The sequence below is a fragment of the Heterodontus francisci genome, chromosome 34 (genome assembly GCF_036365525.1).
Source record: "Heterodontus francisci isolate sHetFra1 chromosome 34, sHetFra1.hap1, whole genome shotgun sequence".
In the NCBI taxonomy this organism is placed as follows: domain Eukaryota; kingdom Metazoa; phylum Chordata; class Chondrichthyes; order Heterodontiformes; family Heterodontidae; genus Heterodontus; species Heterodontus francisci.
The window spans coordinates 41,441,210-41,448,251 of record NC_090404.1 but is presented as its reverse complement, the minus strand read 5'-3'; the positions used below and the strand labels follow the sequence as shown (position 1 = coordinate 41,448,251).

Here is a 7,042-nt window from a genome sequence, read left to right as displayed (position 1 = left end):
TCTTTCCATAATCTGTTTACATATTTGTACCTCTATCTCACGCTCGCTGTTGGAAGGCCTGTAGTACAGCCCCAACATTGTTACTGCACCCTTCCTATTTCTGAGTTCTGTCCATATTGCCTCACTGCTCGAGTCCTCCATAGTGCCCTCCTTCAGCACAGCTGTGATATCCTCTTTGACCAGTAATGCAACTCCTCCACCCCTTTTACCTCCCTCTCTATCCCGCCTGAAGCATCGATATCCTGGGATATTTAGTTGCCAATCATGCCCTTCCCTCAACCAAGTCTCAGTAATAGCAATAACATCATACTCCCAGGTACTAATCCAAGCCCTAAGTTCATCTGCCTTACCAACTACACTTCTTGCATTAAAACAAATGCACCTCAGACCACCAGTCCCTTTATATTCATCATCTGCTCCCTGCCTGCTCTTCCCCTTAGTCACACTGACTTCATTATCTAGTTCCTTACAGGCTTTTGTTACTACCTCCTTACTGTCAACTGACCTCAATTGGTTCCCATCCCCCTGCCACATTAGTTTAAACCCTCCCCAACAGCGTTAGCAAAAGCACCTCCAAGGACATTGGTTCCAGTCCGGCCCAGGTGTAGACCGTCCAATTTGTAATAGTCCCACCTCCCCCAGAACCGGTCCCAATGTCCCAAAAATCTGAACCCCTCCTTCCTGCACCATCTCTCAAGCCACGCATTCATCCTGACTATTCTTTCATTTTTACTCTGACTATCACGTGGCACTGGTTGTAATCCTGAGATTACTACCTCTGAGGTCCTACTTTTTAACTTGGCTCCTAACTCCCTAAACTCTGCTTGTAGGACCTCATCCCGTTTTTTACCTATATCATTAGTGCCTATGTGCACAATGACAACTGGCTGTTCACCCTCCCCCTTTAGAATGTTCTGCAGCCGATCTGAGACGTCCCTGACCCGTGCACCTGGGAGGCAACATACCATTCGGGAGCCTCGTTTTCGACCACAGAACCGCCTATCTACTCCCCTTACAATCGAATCCCCTACGACTATAGCCCTTCCACTCTTTTTCCCGCCCTTCTGAACAGCAGAGCCAGCCACGGTGCCATGGACCTGGCTACTGCTGCCTTCCCCTGGTGAGCCATCTCCCTCAACAGTATCCAAAACGGTATACTTGTTTTGGAGGGAGATGACCGCAGGGGACTCCTGCGCTGCCTTCCTGCTCTTTCTCTGCCTTTTGGTCACCCATTCCCTTTCTCCCTCAGCAATCCTAATCTGCGGTGTGACCAATTCACTAAACGTGCTATCCACGACCTCCTCAGCATCGCGCATGCTCCAAAGTGAGTCCATCCGCAGCTCGAGAGCCGTCATGCGGTCTAACAAGAGCTGCAGCTGGACACACTTCCTGCACGTGAAGGAGCCAGGGTCATCAGCCATGTCCCTGAGCTCCCACATTGAGCAAGAGGAGCATGATACGGGTCTGAGATCTCCTGCCATTTTTAATCTTAAGTTTAAACTTAGTTAAATGAAAAAGGAACGAAAAGTTTTTACCAATCACAATAAAACCAGAGAAATCGAAAAAGCCTTACCTGATAAACACCCCACCGAGTCCTTTTTTTTTTGGTTAGAGGAGGAGGGCGGGTGGGAGACACTACAAGTGTGGTGTCTCGGGTTCAGAAACCGCCCAAATATATAGTGTTTTACTTACCCAGCAGCCCCCTGGCCTCCGCCGAAAAAACAAAAGGAAATTAAATTTACTTTCAAACTGACTTTCCCAGCTGCTCACTCGCTCACACGCTGCTCCCGATAAAGCTGCTGCACTGAAAGGAAAGTTATTTTAAACCGCCCAAATATATAGTGTTTTACTTACCCAGCAGCCGCCTGGCCTCCGCCGAAAAAACAAAAGGAAATTAAATTTACTTTCAAACTGACTTTCCCAGCTGCTCACTCGCTCACACGCTGCTCCCGAAAAAGCTGCTGCACTGAAAGGAAAGTTATTTTAAACCGCCCAAATATATAGTGTTTTACTTACCCAGCAGCCCCCTGGCCTCCGCCGAAAAAACAAAAGGAAATTAAATTTACTTTCAAACTGACTTTCCCAGCTGCTCACTCGCTCACACGCTGCTCCCGAAAAAGCTGCTGCACTGAAAGGAAAGTTATTTTAAACCGCCCAAATATATAGTGTTTTACTTACCCAGCAGCCCCCTGGCCTCCGCCGAAAAAACAAAAGGAAATTAAATTTACTTTCAAACTGACTTTCCCAGCTGCTCACTCGCTCACACGCTGCTCCCGAAAAAGCTGCTGCACTGAAAGGAAAGTTATTTTAAACCGCCCAAATATATAGTGTTTTACTTACCCAGCAGCCCCCTGGCCTCCGCCGAAAAAACAAAAGGAAATTAAATTTACTTTCAAACTGACTTTCCCAGCTGCTCACTCGCTCACACGCTGCTCCCGATAAAGCTGCTGCACTGAAAGGAAAGTTATTTTAAACCGCCCAAATATATAGTGTTTTACTTACCCAGCAGCCCCCTGGCCTCCGCCGAAAAAACAAAAGGAAATTAAATTTACTTTCAAACTGACTTTCTCAGCTGCTCACTCGCTCACACGCTGCTCCCGAAAAAGCTGCTGCACTGAAAGGAAAGTTATTTTAAACCGCCCAAATATATAGTGTTTTACTTACCCAGCAGCCCCCTGGCCTCCGCCGAAAAAACAAAAGGAAATTAAATTTACTTTCAAACTGACTTTCCCAGCTGCTCACTCGCTCACACGCTGCTCCCGAAAAAGCTGCTGCACTGAAAGGAAAGTTATTTTAAACCGCCCAAATATATAGTGTTTTACTTACCCAGCAGCCCCCTGGCCTCCGCCGAAAAAACAAAAGGAAATTAAATTTACTTTCAAACTGACTTTCCCAGCTGCTCACTCGCTCACACGCTGCTCCCGATAAAGCTGCTGCACGGAAAGGAAAGTTATTTTAAACCGCCCAAATATATAGTGTTTTACTTACCCAGCAGCCCCCTGGCCTCCGCCGAAAAAACAAAAGGAAATTAAATTTACTTTCAAACTGACTTTCCCAGCTGCTCACTCGCTCACACGCTGCTCCCGAAAAAGCTGCTGCACTGAAAGGAAAGTTATTTTAAACCGCCCAAATATATAGTGTTTTACTTACCCAGCAGCCCCCTGGCCTCCGCCGAAAAAACAAAAGGAAATTAAATTTACTTTCAAACTGACTTTCCCAGCTGCTCACTCGCTCACACGCTGCTCCCGATAAAGCTGCTGCACTGAAAGGAAAGTTATTTTAAACCGCCCAAATATATAGTGTTTTACTTCCCCAGCAGCCCCCTGGCCTCCGCCGAAAAAACAAAAGGAAATTAAATTTACTTTCAAACTGACTTTCCCAGCTGCTCACTCGCTCAAACGCTGCTCCCGAAAAAGCTGCTGCACTGAAAGGAAAGTTATTTTAAACCGCCCAAATATATAGTGTTTTACTTACCCAGCAGCCCCCTGGCCTCTGCCGAAAAAACAAAAGGAAATTAAATTTACTTTCAAACTGACTTTCCCAGCTGCTCACTCGCTCACACGCTGCTCCCGAAAAAGCTGCTGCACTGAAAGGAAAGTTATTTTAAACCGTCCAAATATATAGTGTTTTACTTACCCAGCAGCCCCCTGGCCTCCGCCGAAAAAACAAAAGAAATTAAATTTACTTTCAAACTGACTTTCCCAGCTGCTCACTCGCTCACACGCTGCTCCCGAAAAAGCTGCTGCACAGTTCTATTGTTCCCCTTCTTCTTGCCAGTTCAGACTAATGAATGACTGCTCTCTGCACTGGACAGCTGTTTCTCGTTGCACCCCGTTTCTAAAAGTCTATGCTCCAGGTGAGGCTCGAACTCACAACCTCGGCATAGTTCATTAATTGTACCGCTGTATAAGTACCACGCGCTTACCGATTGCGCCACTGGAGCTGCATTGCTCCTTTTATAGTATGGCGAATTGTAGGCAAGTTAGCTGAACATCAGTCGTCTGGAAAATGTCCGAATCTATCATAAAGGAAGTATTAACAAGCACTTGGAAAATCATTGTCTGATCAAACAAAGTCAACATGTTTTTACCGAATGGAAATCTTGATTGACAGATTTATTCCAGAATTCTGAGGATGTAACTGAAAGGGCAGGAATGTAGTATAATTGGATTTCCAAAAGGCATTCGGTAAGATTAAGACATTAGATAAAGGCTCATGGAATTGAAGTAATATATTAACATGCAAGGAGGACTTAGAGGTAAACAGACAGAAAGCAACGAGTAGGGATGAATGGAGCATTTTCAAGATATCAGACTGCAACTCGTGGAGTGCCTCAAGGATCAGTGCTGGGGCCAAAGCTTTGTCCAATACGGAGAGTGTGGTGGAAGCGGATTCGGTCCTGGGTTGAAGAGAAGATTGGTCCTTATCATCATTGATGCCAGCCTCGAGAGAATTCCATTAAATCCACGTGCTGTCAAGAGACGGGTGAAAGCACTGAATATAGAAAACACGATGGGCCCTGACACAATTCCAACTGTCATACTGAAGACCTGTGCTCTAGAACCAGCTGTGGCCTGAGAGACGCTGTTTCAGTATAATTGCAAAACGCACATCTTCCTGACAATGCGCAATTTGCCCAGTTATGTCCTGTCTACAAAAATCGGGAAAAGTCCAATCCGCCCATTAACGACCCCATCAGTCTACACACAATCATCAGCAAAGTTGTGGAAGGTATCGTTGACAGTGTTATCAATAAACATTTACTCAGTAACACATCGTTGACCGATGCTCAGTTTGGGTTCCACCAGGGGCACGCAATTCCAGACTTCATTACAACCTTGACCAAACATGGAAAATAGAGCTGTTTCCAAGAGGTGACAGTGATTGAAATTGACATAAAAATAACATTAGACCTAGCATGGGATCAAGGAGCCCGAACTAAACTGGAGGCAATGGGCAAGAGGGGGAAAATGCTCCACGAGATGACGTCTTACCTAACACAAAGGTATGTCCCAGGGGGAGTGTTTGCTCGAGTGGTTGGGGGGGATTGAGCTAAAATGGCAGGGGGATTGGAAACTTTGCAAGGAGACAGAGGAAGGGGGAATCAAGGACAAGAACAAAAGACATTAAGGGGAATAAGAAAAGTGATAGGCAGAGAAATCAAGGGCCTGAATCAAACAGGGCCACAGTGAAAAATAGTGGGAAGGAGACAAGCAACGTAAAAAAGACAAGCCTTAAGGCTTTGTGACTTAACGTGTGGAGTATTAACAATCTTCTTCTTTGGCCTCCTTGTCTCGGGAGACAATGGGTAAGCGCCTGGAGGTGGTCAGTGGTTTGTGGAACAGCGCCTGGAGTGGCGAAAAAGGCCAATTCGAGAGTGACAGACTCTTCCACACGTGCTGCAGATAAAATTGGTTGTCGGGGCTGTTACGCAGTTGGCTCTCCCCTTGCACTTCTGACTTTTTTCCTGCCAACTGCTACAACAGGCCATAGATAGGATCGCAGAATGGACAGAATGGTGGCAGATAGAATTTTATCCTCACAAGTGTGAAGTGATGCATTTTGACAGAAGAATTAAGAAGAGGCAATGTAGACGTAATAGCATAGTTCGAAAGAGTGTGCTGGAACAGAGTGACCTGGGAGTGCTGGTGCATAGATCTTTGAAGGTGGCAAGATATACTGAGAGAATAGTTAGTAAAGCATAAGGAATCTTAGGCTTAATAAAAAGAAGTACTCAGTACAATTATGGTGAACCTTTATAAAGCTCTGGTTAGCCACAAATCTGTCCTGTTCTTGTCACCACATTTCAGGAACAATAAAGGTAGGGGAGGTCCTTAATGAATCCTTTGCTTCAGTATTCACGAGTGAGAGGGACCTTGTCGTTTGTGAGGACAGCGTGGAACAGGCTGATATGCTCGAACAGGTTGATGTTAAGCAGGAGGATGTGCTGGAAATTTTGAAAGACATGATGATAGATAAGTCACCGGGGCCATAAGGGATATACCCAAGGTTATTACGGGAAGCGAGGGAAGAATTTGCCGCGGCTTTGGCGATGATTCAGTTTAGTTCAGAGATACAGCACTGAAACAGGCCCTTCAGCCCATCGAGTCTGTGCCGACCATCAACCACCCATTTATACTAATCCTACACTAATCCCATATTACTACCACATCCCCACCTGTCCCTATATTTCCCTATCACCTACCTATACTAGGGGCAACTTATAATGGCCAATTAACCTATCAACCTGCAAGTCTTTGGCATGTGGGAGGAAACCGGAGCACCCGGAGGAAACCCACGCAGACACAGGGAGAACTTTGACGATCTTTGTGTCCTCACTGTCCACTGGAGTGGTACAAGATGATTGGAGGGTGGCAAATGTTATTCCCTTGTTCAAGAAAGGGAATAGGGATAACCCTGGGAATTACAGACCAGTCAGTCTTACGTTGGTGGTGGACAAATTATTGGAGAGGATTCTGAGAGACAGGATTTATGATTATTTGTAAAAGCATGACTTTGTGAATGGCAGGTCATGCCTCACAAGCCTTATTGAATTCTTTGAGGATGTGACAAAACACATTGATGAAGGAAGAGCAGTGGATGTGGTGTATATGGATTTTAGCACGGCGTTTGATAAGGTTCCCCATGGTAGGCTCATTCAGAAAGTAAGGAGGCATGGGATACAGGGAAATTTGGCTGTCTGGATACAGAATTGGCTGGCCCACAGAAGACAGAGTGTGGTAGTAGGTGGAAAGTATTCAGCCTGGAGCTCGGTGACCAGTGGTGTTCCGCAGGGATCTGTTCTGAGACTTCTGCTCTTTGTGATTTTTATAAATGACTTGGATGAGGAAGTGGAAGGTTGGGTTAGTAATTTTGCCGATGACACAAAGGTTGCTGGAGTTGTGGATAGTGTGGAGGGCTGTTGTAGGTTGCAACGGGACATTGACAGGATGCAGAGCTGGGCTGAGAAGTGGCAGATGGAGTTCAACCTGGAAAAGTGTGAAGTGATTCATTTTGGAAGGTCGAATTTGAATGCAGAATA

At 45.7% G+C, this 7,042-nt stretch overlaps 1 non-coding gene across 1 annotated transcript; it reads right to left on the bottom strand.

The window, feature by feature from the left end:
* Positions 1-3,848: 3,848 nt before the first annotated feature.
* On the bottom strand, positions 3,849-3,943 carry trnai-uau (transfer RNA isoleucine (anticodon UAU)). The gene is made up of 2 exons: positions 3,906-3,943; positions 3,849-3,884 (listed from the first exon to the last, which is right to left on the bottom strand). It is a non-coding gene; the product is annotated as a tRNA-Ile (tRNA).
* Positions 3,944-7,042: the final 3,099 nt, after the last annotated feature.